At 60.3% G+C, this 14,500-nt stretch overlaps 1 pseudogene; it reads left to right on the top strand.

Moving 5' to 3' along the window:
- Nucleotides 1–838: 838 nt before the first annotated feature.
- LOC148091897 (heterogeneous nuclear ribonucleoprotein D-like pseudogene) lies at nt 839–14,100 on the top strand (annotated as a pseudogene).
- Nucleotides 14,101–14,500: the final 400 nt, after the last annotated feature.

The following is a 14,500-nucleotide window of genomic DNA, read 5'->3' on the forward strand; positions in this document are numbered from 1 at the left end:
GGCGGAGGCAACTTTGAGAGTTTTTCCAATGTTGGAACTTGAGAATTTCTACTCCTGCCCTGGCCAGTTTGGCTCAGTGGTTAGAGCATTGGCCCACAGGCTGAAGGGTTGCAGGTTTGATTCCTGTCAAGGGCAAAGGGCAGGTACCTCAGTTGCAGTCTCGATTCCCACCTGGTGGGAGGCAATCAATCGATGTATCTCTCTCACATCAATGTTTCTCTCTGTCTCTCCCCCTCCCTCCACTCTGTCTAAAAAAAAAAAATCAATGAATCCCAGCCAGTGTGGGTCAGTGGTTGAGCATTGACCTATGAACCAGGAGGCCATGGCTCAATTCCCGGTCAGGGCGCATGCCCGGGGTTGTGGGCTCGATCCCCAGTAGGGGGCGTGCAGGAGGCAGCCGATCAATGACTCTCATCATTGATGTTTCTCTCTCTCTCTCCCTCTCCTTTCCTCTCTCTGAAATCAATAACAACATATTAAAAATAACATTTTAAAAATTTAGTGCTAGCATGATACTATGAAAACATTACTAAAGGGGCAAGGAGACCTGTCACGTGTCGAGCAGTCACTGTGTGCCAGGTGCAAGGTCACAGGTGGACACCACCTCCCCCTGCCCACTCTTTCCCGTGGGTTTTGTGGGACCAAGGAGATGGTCCCCTGCCCATTCCTTCCAATGGCAAACTGGAAAAGGCATAGATCCCCTCTCTTGTGCCCCATTGGTCAGAACTGATCACATGGCAACACTGGCTGCAAAGGAGACTGGGAAATGTAGTATTTAGCTCAGCAGCGTGTGCCTTCCTAAAGCTCAGGTGGGGGGTATTCTGTTACTTAAGGGGCGATGGCAGAATGCATGCGGGGCAACAGCCAGCAGCCTCTGCAGGGTGGATTCAGGGAGCTACCGCGGGGAGGCACTCAGCTCCGGGCACAGGGCTGGCGCTCAGGAGGTCACACTGTGATCATCGGGACCACAGGTGAGTCTTGTACACTTTCCCAAGTGATACAGGAACCAGCTGAGGCCAGAGCGTGGGCTCCTTGGCTGCTTCCTGGGGCCTCCATTCCACGCCCTGCAGCCTGTAGGTCAGGGGAGGGGAACGTCCGGCCCGTGGGCCGAAAGCCTTTGGTCTGGTGCTACCGAGGCAACCGCAGGTGGACTCAAAAGTCAATAAATCTAGGAGCTTTCCTCATAGCTAATTTTTAAATGGATCATCTTACACGGCCCAAAAATGATGTTATAAATATCCAAATGGCCCTTGGCAGAAAAAAGCTTCCCCACCCCTGCTGTAGGTGGTAAGAAACATGTGGAAACAGCACCCCCAGCCTGCCCTCTTAGGGCCCACACCCGGCTACGGAGGATCTCGGGCCTCCTCTCTGCTTTCAGAGGGAAAACAGGCAAGTGGCCTTGTCTTTGGGGCGTGGGGCCCACAAGGAGAGAAGGGTGACACCAGGGATCATGCATCCCGGCCCACAGCTGCCTCCATGGAGCAGGGACCCCTCTGCCACCCCGCACAGGAAGCCAGGTCCCCCTTGTCGTGCCCAGGCTCTCAGACGCTGGTCAGAAGACAGGCGGGCGTCTTGGTGCTCCAGCTGATTAGGGCTCGGAAATGCCCCCTCCCTAGATGCCCTCTCTGGGTCCACAGCCCCTCCTGGCCCAAGGAGAGCTGGTGGGGACACAGGACCGAGGAACATGACTTCCAGTGGGTCCAGCTCAGCCCCAGCCACGGGGGGTGGGGGGTCCGTTCTCCTGCAGACACTGGGCTCAGGGTCAGGAGCTGAGACCCCAGATCGGAGACCCTGGCTCTGCCTCTCTGCAGCCGTGTGAGCCGGTCTCTCCAATTAGAATGGGGGGTGACAAGGACAGGTGTGTCTCCATCTTGTAAAGATTTATAAAGCAACCCAGGCGTGTGCCCGTGGAGGGAAGGGGCTCCATGAGCAGTGCCTGCTCGGAGCCGGATTACAGCTTATTTTCTGTCACACATTCTGCAGCCCTGGACTGCCCGCCACCTGTCCCCAGCTCCCTGCCGGTGACGCCCGCCTCCCGCCCAGCAATCTGCACACTAAGCCTTTTCTCAGGTCCCCAGACCCGGCAGGTCCCCTGCATGTGCCCGCGGTACGCTCCAGCTTTCTCCTTCCCAGCACTTTCCAGGATGAATTCATTATCTGGGCGGGGCGCTGCCCTCTGGATGGGAGCCCCCGGGCAGCGGGCACTGCGATGCTGTCATTCACGGGGGTTGCCCTAGTGCCCGGCACAGGGCGTGGCACAGGGCAGATTCCAGCAATTGCTCGTGGAAGGAAGGAACGGGGAAATGAGTGAACAGATGGATAAGCGATAAGGCATTTTGCCACCAGCCTGAGGGTGTTTAAGAGCAGAGTTTCCAGATGTGGAAAGACTCGGGTTTGAATCTCGATTGTCATTGACTCGCTGGCTGAGAGGGAGGAAGACCCTTCTTCTTCTTGAGCCTCAGTTTCCTCATCTGTAAAATGACTCAACACTTCCGCAGAGAGTGGCAAGGAGTCGCTGGGACAGTGGGGAAATGATGCCAAGGTATTGAGCACCCAGCACGGAGCAATTGCTCAGTAAGTGCCTGCGAAAATAACAGTCGTAGTTGTTAATATTCTTCTTGAAACAGCCAGGAGGCTTTGCTCTGCAATTTTATGTCAAAATCTCCCCGACTGACCCACAATTCTCGACTACTGGAAAGGTCAGGAATGGCTGATAAAAGCATTCACTCACTCACTCACTCACCCACTCACCCACCCACAATGATTCGCACACAGTTCCTGAGTGTCCTCTGGGTGCTGGGCCCCAGGGCTGCATGCTGGTGGTTGGGGGCAGAGAGGAGGGTCCTGCACCAAGGACAAAACCTCCAAGTCCATCGTCTGTGCACAGGAAGTGGTGCAGACCCTCTGCCTGCATCCTGTCACCCCCCGCCCCCCATGGCTGGTCCATCTGTGCTCTTTTCCTGTGTCTCTTTCTCCCTGGCCTGGGTGGGGACTCGGCGCCCCCACCCCACCTGCAGCCATTTCCTGCCCTTCTGTCATCTGCTTCCTTTTGTCAAGACACTGAACAGTTGGCCACCCAGTGGGCTGGGCCTGGAGCTGGGGCCAAAGTGGGCTTCTCTTGGGATGCGGCTCTGGGAGGCAGCCGGCTTCTGGCCTCATTCATGCATGCATTCATTCATTCATCCATTCATGCATGCATGCATTCATTCATTCATCCATTCATCCATTCATAGGCTCCAGGCCTGTGCTGGGCCCACAGAGTGACAAGACAGTCCTATCCCTGCCCTCATGGAGCTCCCAGACCAAGGGATAACTCTCAGCAAGGGGATTCGCCCCAGAAACCCCCACAGCAGGAGTGATCCGAGGACCCCGGCCAGGAGCACTGGGCTAGGAGGCCGGGCTCAGGTGGTCACCTTGACTCCAGAGCCTCGGTTCCACGTCTGTAGAAGGGGTGACCGGGAAGAGTGCTGGACTCTACACCCCCTAAGCTCTCCCCAGCTTGCAGGCCGTCAGAGGTCCAGGGAGCACCCGGGCCTTCCTAGAGCGAACCTCCTGACACAGGGCACTCGCGCTGACTCTCAGCAGGGCCTGTGGGGTGTCCCGTGATGGGGCCCTCTGCGCCGCTCTTGCTGCCTCCATTTCCCCCACAGGGACCCTTCCTGGGGATTCTGGGAGATGCCATGCTCCCACCAGCCTCAGGGGCTTTGAACATGCACACGCCTTTCTTCGTCACGTTACAGTTGCAGGGTGCCTATCTGTCACCCCAGAGGAGGCAGTTAGGGCTTGTTTCTCCCTCGGTTACGCAGGGAGTGGGAGGCCTGGCACAGAGCAGGGCTCCCCTTCTCGTCGGGAAGGCAGGACTGAGTGGGGACAATCTAAAACAGCGCACATCTCACAGTCCAGCAAGGGTGGGCCCCGGGCTTGCTCGGGACGGAGCTGAGCGATTAACTGAGTTTGTACCGGTGCATCCTCGCAGCCCTCCGGAGGTCACCGCTGTCATCCTTCCATAGTCCCAGGAGAGGCTTGGAGAGGTGAGGTGACCCACCCAGGGCCACTCAGCCAGCGAGAGGCAGGGCAGCGTTTTTTCACTTTATTGGGGTACATTGGACGCTCAGTAACTGTGCTCATTTAAACGGTGCAATTTGATGAGCTTGGGCATAGGTGTACCCCCCAAACCATCACTCCCACTCTGGCAGTGAATACAGCCACCAGCCCTCAGAAGTTTCCTTGTGCCCCTTTGTGACGCCTCCTGCCCCCCCATGTCCCCGGACAGCCACCGGGCTGCTTTCTGTCCCATGGGTCAGCTTGCACTTTCTAGAACGTTCCATGCGGGGAGTCACAGTATGCGTCCTGTCGCCTGGCTCCTCCCGCTGGGCACCACGACCTCGCGCGTGCTCGGTGCCGCTGCATCGCTGCTGCGCTTCTCGCTGCTGAGCGGGTCCCGGGGCAGGGGACGCACAACCCGCGGAGGGCACGCAGGCTTTTCCCGGTCCTGCCCGGCACAGAGCTGCCCTGAGCACCGTGCAAAGTCTGCGCGGGGCTGGGTTTCATGTCTCCGGCATAAATACCTGGGAGGGGCGGCCGGGCCCTGTCGTCTGTGTTTGTTTCCCTTGTTAAAAAGCTGCCCAGCATTTTTCAAGGTGGCTGAGCCGCGCGTTCACACCTGCAGGGCGGGAGGGGCCCACGGGAGGGGGCCGGGAGTCCAGGCCCAGGGGCTCCCAAGCCGCACCCTCACTGCCAAGGCTCACCTCCTCACTCCTGGCCTGTGCGTCCCTCACGCCTGCCCTGTGCGTCCCTCACGCCTGCCCTGTGCGTCCCTCACTCCTGCCCTGTGCGTCCCTCACTCCTGCCCTGTGCGTCCCTCACTCCTGCCCTGTGCGTCCCTCACGCCTGCCCTGTGCGTCCCTCACTCCTGCCCTGTGCGTCCCTCACGCCTGCCCTGTGCGTCCCTCACTCCTGGCCTGTGTGTCCCTCACTCCTGGCCTGTGTGTCCCTCACTCCTGCCCTGTGCGTCCCTCACGCCTGCCCTGTGCGTCCCTCACTCCTGGCCTGTGTGTCCCTCACTCCTGGCCCTGTGCGTCCCTCACTCCTGGCCCTGTGCGTCCCTCACTCCTGCCCTGTGCGTCCCTCACGCCTGCCCTGTGCGTCCCTCACTCCTGGCCTGGGCGTCCCTCACGCCTGCCCTGTGCGTCCCTCACTCCTGGCCTGTGCGTCCCTCACTCCTGGCCTGTGCGTCCCTCACTCCTGGCCCTGTGTGTCCCTCACTCCTGGCCTGTGTGTCCCTCACTCCTGGCCTGTGTGTCCCTCACTCCTGGCCTGTGTGTCCCTCACTCCTGGCCCTGTGCGTCCCTCACTCCTGGCCCTGTGTGTCCCTCACTCCTGGCCCTGTGTGTCCCTCACTCCTGGCCCTGTGTGTCCCTCACTGCTGGCCTGTGTGTCCCTCACTCCTGGCCTGTGTGTCCCTCACTCCTGCCCTGTGTGTCCCTCACTCCTGGCCCTGTGTGTCCCTCACTCCTGCCCTGTGTGTCCCTCACTCCTGGCCTGTGTGTCCCTCACTCCTGGCCCTGTGCGTCCCTCACTGCCAAGCCCCAAGCCCTCGCTCCTGGCCCGGTCTCCCAGCCAACCGCTGCCTGGGCTGCTGGCAGAAGGAGCCAACATGCAGCCAGGGGCCGGCTGCACCCACCCCCACCCATCCCACCCACAGGAGCAGGCGCCTCCCTCCACTGCCTCGCGGCCCCCTCCCCTCTGGTCCTGGCTCCCTCTCCGAGCAGAGTGCCGCCTTCCCAGGGGCCCAGCAGCTCTGGAGGGCAGGATGGGCGCAGGGCGGGCCAGCGTGCCCAGGGACAGCTGACGGACCTTGTGTGGACCCTGGTCTCTGGCTGGGGTCTCCCAGGCCAGCGACAGGCTTCTGCAGGGGGCTGAAGGGGCTGAGGGTTTTACTGGGCTCCTTGCAGAGCTGGTGAGAGAGGTGAGTGTGCGAGTGTGCGTGTGTGTGCATGTGTGTGTGCATGTGTGTGTGTGTCTATGCGTGTGTGTGTGCATGTGTGCGCGTGTGTGTCTATGCGTGTGTGTGTGCATGTGTGTGTGTATGTGCATGTGTGTGTCTCCCTGCAGCTCTGAGAGGAGAAAGGAAGCCCCATCAGAACCCTGGCAAAGGGGTGAGCCAGAGCCGGACCCAGAGAAGCAGAGAGAGAGAGAGGGAGAGAGATTGGGGAGCAGCCCAGCCCTGGGGGGGGACCTCCCTTTCCTGACCCGGGGAGGTGGGCAGGAGGCGGGGAGGGTGCGAGAGGGGCGCAGAAATTCTTCATTAAAAATGAAGCCCGGGAGCCGGCCGGCGGCGGCCGAGGAGCCGGCAGCCCAGCCGCCCTCTCGCAGGAGCAGAGGCCCCGCCGGCTCCGGCTCGGCTCCGGCTCCAGCCGCCCGCGGCCGACCTCACGTGTCCTCAAAGCCAGCCTGTCCCTCTTCCCCCGCCGGTTGCTACAGCAACTGAGCTGGAGTAATCAGCTGCACGGTGACCTTTCTTCCCCGGGAGAGAGGGAGAGGGAGGGAGGGAGGGAGAGGGAGGGCGGGCGGGCGGGGGGAGGAGAGGAGGGGGAGAGGTTGGAGGGAAAGGATGGCGGGCCTGGGGAAGATGGGGGAAGGGCAGGAGGGAGGCTGAGCTGGTCAGAGCTGTGCTAATGCTGCAGCTGGGTCTGGGGCTCTGCAGGGAGGAGCTGGCAGCCGGGAGGCAGAGCGAGAAGGGGCGGCACTGTGCCTGCGGGGAGGGAGGAGGTTCGGAGCTGGGGGATGTGGAGGGTGCTGACCCGGACAGATCCCTGCCCAGACACCCCTCCACCTGTCCCCCACCCCTCGGGCGCTGCCCTCCCAGGTCTTCAGGGATTATCTGTGCTCTCTAGCTCAAAAGATGCCCTCTCTGAGCACTCTCCATTCGCCCATTCCCCAGATGGGAAAAGTGAGGCCAGGAAGTGTCTAGTTTCAGACTCAGGCCCTCGGCCTCTTTGACACCCCTTCCTTCCTCCCTCCCCCCAGCTACTTCTCACTGGGAGGCAAAGAGGGCCCAGGACCAGGTCAGAGGTGAGTCCTGGTCCATTCCCGGCTCTCCTACTTCCCTGCTCTCTCGCCTCAGTTTCCCTGGTCGGAAAGCCAAGATGCCCAGGGTCAGGTGTACGCTGCCCAGGGAGGCATCCCTTGGTAGAAGGTCCCTGGAGCCTCTCCCACCCAGGGATTGATTTGAAATTCTCAAAACACAGCAGAAGCGAGGTGGGGGAGACCTGAGAGGTTGGGGCTGCTGGAGGAGCGTGGGGAAGCGGGTGGACACAGATGGGAGACAGGGCCCCGGAGGGAGCCCTAGGGAGTAGGGGCGCCACTGCTGCAGGGTTGGAGCCCTCCTGGTACCTGGCATCTTGCCCTCCCACCCATGGGCTTCTCCCTCCAGAGCTAGCGCCAGGCCCATCACCCACCTGGCTCTGGGAACCCCCCAGCCTCCTGTTTACAAGGCAGCAGCCTCTGAGTCACAGCCTCACCCACCGACTGCCGACTGCCGAGGGGGAGGGATGGCAGATGGTAGAGGCGAGTGTCAACCCAAGTCTGCTGCAGTGGGGGAAGGGGAGGAGGGAACCCAGGGCTGGAGGGGCCCTGGCACTGTTACTGCCCCAGCGTCCAGAGTCCCTACTCCTCCCCCCAGGCACCTCTCCCAAGCCCGGGTCACTCAGGTCTGAGGGGGCGCCTGACCCAACAACCCAGGCACTGGGGCTTCCCCAGCAACCAACCCATGGACACTGTGGGTCCCCTTTGGGTCTTCAAGACAAGGCGTTGGGGTTCCCTTGGGGTGGGACGACAGGAGCAGACTCTCACGGCTCCAGCTCATAGCCTGGACTCCCCCTAGGACCAGGACCAGGACCAGGACCAGGCCAGGCCAGGGGCTAGCAGGGAAGAGCAGCAGGAGGGAGGGGCCTCAGCTGGAGTGCCAAGGGAGCCAGGTTGGCATTTTTATCCTGGCTTCTCACAAGGTCCCCTCCAGAACCTCCGGACCTTCAGCGGGGCGGGGGGGGGGGGAGGGTGCCTGCCTTGCCTTGCTAGGAGGCCAGCAGACCTCCTCAGGCCCAGGCCACATCTTTTACAAACAAGGAAACCAAGACTCGGAGGGGAGGTGACCTGTCCGGGGTCAGCCAGCTGACAGGAAGCGCTGCCAGGCCCAGGGCTGCCCTGGAGGAGGTACATGTGAAGCCACAAAGCAGCCACACAGAGCTGGCCGCAGGGATGGCTGCCCTGGCTGTGACCTGGCCTCTACGCCTGGTGCCTGACCCCCGAACTTCCGTGATCCAGAGCCCTGCGTGCACCAGGCCTTCTTCATAAGGGGACAGGGACGATGGATGGATCTACAAGACAATAGCAGTCACTGACTCACCACGGAGGTGATAGCAGGGATGGCTGTGCCTCCCTGAGCCCAGCCCTGGGCCCACGCTGGGTCCAGCACCCACCCATGTTTCATCACAGAGCCTCCTGGGCGCCCTGGGAGGTGGGTGCTGCTATTACCCCAGTTTTCAGATGGGAAAGTGAGGCTCAGACAGATGCAGAGACTTGCCTCAGGTCAAACCCTGAGTGCCAGAGCTGGGGTCAGAGCCCACGTCTTGATCTCGGAGACGGTCCCTGTCCCCAGCCTGTATCTGCCTGGCTTGGCCATACTCAGGGACGTGGGTGTCACCCATGGTGGACTTGGCTGTGAACAAAATTCTCTTAGCCCCTATTAGAAGATATTGATGGAAACTGCACAGGAGGTTCCTGTGAGCATGGGAAAGGGGAAGCTTGTCACAAGACAGTCGCACTCGCATCCCAGGGATCTTTCTGATCCCTGGGTAGTTGGGGGCAGGGACCATTGTGCCTCATTAGACAGATAAAGAAGCTGAAGTTCAAGAAGACCAGGTGACTTACAAGTCCCATAGGCCAGGTGACTTACAAATCCCATGGGGCATTTGGGTTAAAATCAGGGCAAAGGTAGGATTCTCTGATCCCCAACCAGTGTACTCTCTGCCGTATTTCACTGCTGCCTCCACCCACCTACTCACCCCATCCACCTGTCCTCCCACCCATCCGTCAGCCCATCTACCCACGCATCCGTGGATCCATCTACCCAGCTCACCCTTCCATCTTCCCATCCATCCATCCATCCATCCATCTACCTATCCATCCACCCACCCACCCACCCACCTACCCACCCACCCACCCACCCATCCACCCATCCATCTATCCATCCATCCATCCATCCATCCATCCATCCATCCATCCATCCACCCACCCATCCATCCACCTATCATCCATCCATCCATCCATCCATCCATCCATCCACCCACCCATCCATCCACCTATCATCCATCCATCCATCCATCCATCCATCCATCCACCCACCCACCCATCCATCCATCCATCCACTCACCCACCCACCCACCCATCCATCCATCCATCCATCCATCCATCCATCCATCCATCCATCCATCCACCCACCTATACACTCACTCATTTGCCTATCCATGAACCCATTGACCCATCCATCTTCCCATGCACACATCTCTCTCCTCATTTACCCACCTACTCATCGATCATCCATCCGTCCGTCCGTCCGTCCGTCCGTCCATCCATCCATCCATCCATCCATCCATCCATCCATCCATCCATCCATCCACCCACCTATACACTCACTCATTTGCCTATCCATGAACCCATTGACCCATCCATCTTCCCATGCACACATCTCTCTCCTCATTTACCCACCTACTCATCGATCATCCATCCGTCCGTCCGTCCGTCCGTCCATCCATCCATCCATCCATCCATCCATCCATCCATCCATCCATCCACCCATCTACTTATTTATCCACTCACCCAGTCATCTAGCCATCGCCCATCCAAACTCCACCCACCCACCCATGTATCCACCTGTCCACCTACCTCTCACCCACCATCCATTCATCCATTCACTTTATTTTTATTCTCTAACCATCCTGGGCCTTGTTCCCACAGCTTTTAGTGAGCTGGGTGCTGATTCTGCCCTCGGTGGAAGGGTACCAACACCCCCCTCCCGCCCCCGTTCAGCGCCCCAGTTCCAACTGGTCCCATCAAGCCTGTGCCGCCAGCGCAGGGTTTGGGCTGCCCTCCCCGCTGCCTGGCTCCACTCAGGCGGGACCTGGACTCAAGGTGCTTCCTCTCCTTTTCTGAGTCGCCTCCCCTCCCCGTTTGGGTATTTCAGTCACAAGAGAGAGGCCTCAAAAAATGTGAATGAAGACCAGGCCACAGGTACGAAGATCACTCTCACAGCCTTACACTCTACAAAGGACACGGATCTCGGGGGACTGGGACCGTGCCATGGGCACCAGAGGCTGCCACGGCATTGGCTGCGACCCACCGGCCCAGGGACCCAGGTCTAGCAGGACAATCGGGACCAGAACGGGACCAGGAACTGAGCGGCCCCTGCTCCTGCCTCCCCCCTGCTGTGTGGCTGCAGCTGGACCTGGAACTGCCCAGTCCCCACCGGAGGGCGGCCTGAGGACCGGAGGGAAATGGAAGGTCAGGGCCCTCACCAACTTCAGGGGCGGTCTTGGAGAGGTCAGCCGGGCTCAGACTTTGAGGCAGACCTCCTCGTATTTCTACAGCTTTCCAGAAAGGTCTTTTGATTCTGCTAGGACCAGCTAGCCGTCATTCATTCCTTCAGCGCCAGCTGTGTACTGGGACCTGCGAAAGACTCCGGGGACCTAGAAATCAATAAAGATATTTTCTGCCCTTGAGAAACCTGCTGACACTTGGCTTGGAACAGAAATCGCAGTCATGTGGCTTGGGTGCTGGTTCGGGCGCAGACTCAGTCCTGGGAGACCCAAGGACCCTCAACGGTGCCTGGCTGGGTGGGAGAGGAGGGTCCCAGGGGAAGGGCACGCTCAGGATCTAGAGAGAGGCAGAGGGGGTGTGGAGAGGGGCCCTCAGGGCAAGGCCACAGGGGCAGGGGAGGGGAAAGGGCGAGAGAGGAAGGGGACCGACGCCCTTGAGTGCTTCCTGTGTCAGGACTGCATCCCCCGTCAGCCTCCTCATCTCATGAGTCCGCCCAACAGCTTGACAGGGCAGCATCCTGTTCCCTTGCACGTTTTGCTGATAAAGCCGAGGCTCAGAAAGGGCCGGCACCTTTCCCAAAGCCACACAGCGCCCACGTGGTAGAGCCGGGACCCCAGCCCGGGCCTGAGGTCCGACTCCAGGTGAGGGTAGGAGGGGAGCAGCCCATCAGCATTTGGTCCTTCGGGCAACTTAGGAGCTCACGCATTCACGCAACTAACAGATATTACAAATAGCGATTCACTGCTCCTCGGTCAGGCCCCTGCTGGGCTCAAGGGCGAAGCAGTGACAAGAGGGGCCCCTCCCTGCCCGCCTGGGGCTCCCTGGTAGGGGGAGGCGATGGGGATACACCTCGAGTCCCGGCAAAGCCCTGCTTCACTCAGGCTTAAAAATAAACCCAGGTGCTGTCCAGGCCCAAAGAGTGGGGGCCACGGACTCCCAGAGCCCGGCTGGGGGGCGGCGGGCGGAGCTGTCAGCTCGGAGCGGGCGCCTCTCATCAGCATGGGCCCCGGCTTCCTGCTTAAAGATCGCCTCGGGCGTCCTCGTAAAGATGCTAACGCTGCAGCTGACATTTGGGAGCTCCTGGCAGGCGATCAAACCTGAGCTGAGACTCGGCGCTGCCGGGTGGGGGCGGCGCCAGGCAGCAGGGACCCGGCTGGTGGGGCCCCGGGCACCTTCCCTGGCTAGGGACCCCTGTCAGCCCCCCCCCCCCCCGTCAGCCAATCCCCCCCCACACCCCGGCCGCGTACCCGGCTCAGGGCTGGGAGAAGGGTGCAGAAGTCAAGGAAGGAAGTGGAGGGACAGTGGACACGGGGAGACCTGGACTCTTAGCTCATCCCTGAGTTCCGGGCTTTGTCAATAATCAGATCAATCGGCAAAATGAGGAGAAAAAAAACATAGGGTGGAGAGCTGTGGAAGAGAGAAGCTAGAGAAGGGTCCCCGTGCCAATGGCACCGCTGGCTGCAGTGCCCAGGGCTGGGTCCCTCCTGGCGGGGCGGAGGGAGGAGGGTGTTCTGAGGAGGCTGGGGGGGGATTTGAGAGAGAAAGATCCCCACCCCGCCTCTGCCTGGGACACTCTTGCCTTCCACAGACTTCCACAGGCCTGAGCCAACCCCGTCTCCTTTCCCTTTCTTTATATCCAGTCTCCCTTCCACCCACCCACCCATCACTATCCACCAACCTCCACCACCCACCTACCCATCCGTCTGTCCTGCCTTCTACCTAACCAGTTCACCCTCTGCTCACCGCCCATCTAACTAGTCAACCAATCACCCCCCTCATCCATCCATCCATCCATCCATCCATCCATCCATCCATCCACCCACCCACCCACCCACCCACCCATCCATCCATCCATCCATCCATCCATCCATCCATCCATCCATCCATCCATCCATCATCTACTCAGCCAGCCGTCCCCCACCCATTCACCCGTCTCCATCCATTCACCTCCCGCAATCTCAACACACCTCACCCGTTCATCCATTCCTGCCGCATTTATCCAAACACCATTTTTTCAGCAAGGAGAGGGCCGCCAGCCCACTTTTAGGGCCCAAGAAAGGCTTCCGGGAGGAAGACCATCTAAGCAGAGACATGGAGAATGGGTAGGAAGGATCCAGGCACCCACTAAAATGTGGCAGGGAGACCAGTCCCCAAAGACACGGGGGGGGGGGGCAAGAGACAAAGGCCTCTCGGCGAAGGACAGGTCACATTCCCGTTGTAGCTCGAGGGGGAGGAGCTCAGCAGAGAGCCAGGGAGAGACCCACTGAGGCTGGAGTGGGCAGCGGGGTCAGGGCACGAAGCTGGGACAACTTGCCTGGCATGGAGCCGGGCACGCGGGATGGCGGGAGAGAAGTGTAGGAAACGGAAGGCCAAGTCTTGGTCCTGCCACGACCCCTCCCAATTAGCCCCATCCTGGTCCTCAGCCCCCCCCCCAATTCCCGGTGTCCCCGTAGTTAGGTCCCCACAGCCCCGCCCTCAGGGCGGCTTCTCTGGGTCAGGCCCGGGCCTCGTCCTTCTTGGTGTCCTGTCCATGATACTTGGCCAGAGCCCCCAAAATATTCAAGTGATAAAAAATATGTATCCTTGGCCACTGCCGCCGCCACTGGGACTGACAACTGGGCCACCGTGGAGGGCAAGGCCGGGCAGAGCGACGGAGGGGGAGGGCACCGCAGGGGGACCCGGGAGCAGCGCGGCCGGGCCGGCGAGGTGACCGAAAGTGCTCGGCGGAGACCTGAGCTGCGGTGCAAGCGACAAAGACCTGCCTGAGTGCTCGCCTGGATTTGGGGGCGTCGCGGGCCGCGCAGTGCCAGCAGACCCGGCCCCCGGAAGGCCTAGAGGGTCTGGGTGTGTGCCTCCCAGAGACGCTGCTCGCGTCGGAAAGGTTCTGGGACTGAAGGAACACGAGCCGGGAGGCGAACTGATAGACCCAAAGGGCCGAAGCTTTCAAAGGGAAGGACCCCCCGCCCCCGGGAAGGGTTTCGCGGTGGACTGAGCCCAGACACTTCTGGAGAACAAATTAAAGAACATTTGGAGCCTTTGGAGAGGCTGGAAATAATGAACGTCCCACGGATACAAAACCAAATGAAAAAAGGGGTTTTTGTTCTATCACAGGTGCGGATGAGGGGCCAGTGAAGGACTTGTGGGAAAGCAGATGTCATCAGACTGGTTCTGGAAGCGTGAGATCAAAGCCACCCAGCCCTGAGAGGTGTAGAAGCAGCGACCGCCGCAGCGGGAGGGAGCAGAGGTGCCCGCCGGGCGGTGCCAGGGGCCTGGCGAGGTCGGGCCAAAGCTGGGACCAAGGGTTGAATAACTATTATGACCGAGGATGTGGGCTTTACAGCGGTGCCTATGGTGGGGTCAGGACTCCGTCGCCATGGCAGCTACGACTGGACCGGGCACAACCATGGGAACTATGGATAGGGACCGAGATGCGCGGACCATAGCGGCCAGGGCGAGGCGTCCGGACCGGGTGGCCGTCACCAAGACCATTACCAGCCGAACTAAAGGACACACCGGAGAGGACAGGAGGGGACTGCTGAAGCCACCCCGCCGGCGGGACGACGCTGGACACGGGTCTCGGTTGCTCTAAGACGATAATTTTGTAAAAGACCTTCTAGTGTACAGGACGCGCCTGGGTCCCCCCGGACACGGCTGCCCCTTAGTTGCCTTTGTTTTTCACTTGTCTTTCGCTGTCTGCGTTACGGTTCAATGTGGGTTTGTGTTCATGACAATTTCATTTGTATGATTTCAGGTTGAACCTCAAACAAATGCTTCCTTGTGTGATTGTTAAAAAAATATGCATCCTCCCCCCAAATCCCTCCTTTCTTCCTCTTGGGGGGGCCCCTTTCGTACGCCCCATCACCCTGCCCGGAAACCAGGGTGTCGTCCTTACCCCCCGCTCTCT

Source organism: Miniopterus natalensis, chromosome 12 (assembly GCF_054644295.1).
Source record: "Miniopterus natalensis isolate mMinNat1 chromosome 12, mMinNat1.hap1, whole genome shotgun sequence".
NCBI lineage: Eukaryota > Metazoa > Chordata > Mammalia > Chiroptera > Miniopteridae > Miniopterus > Miniopterus natalensis.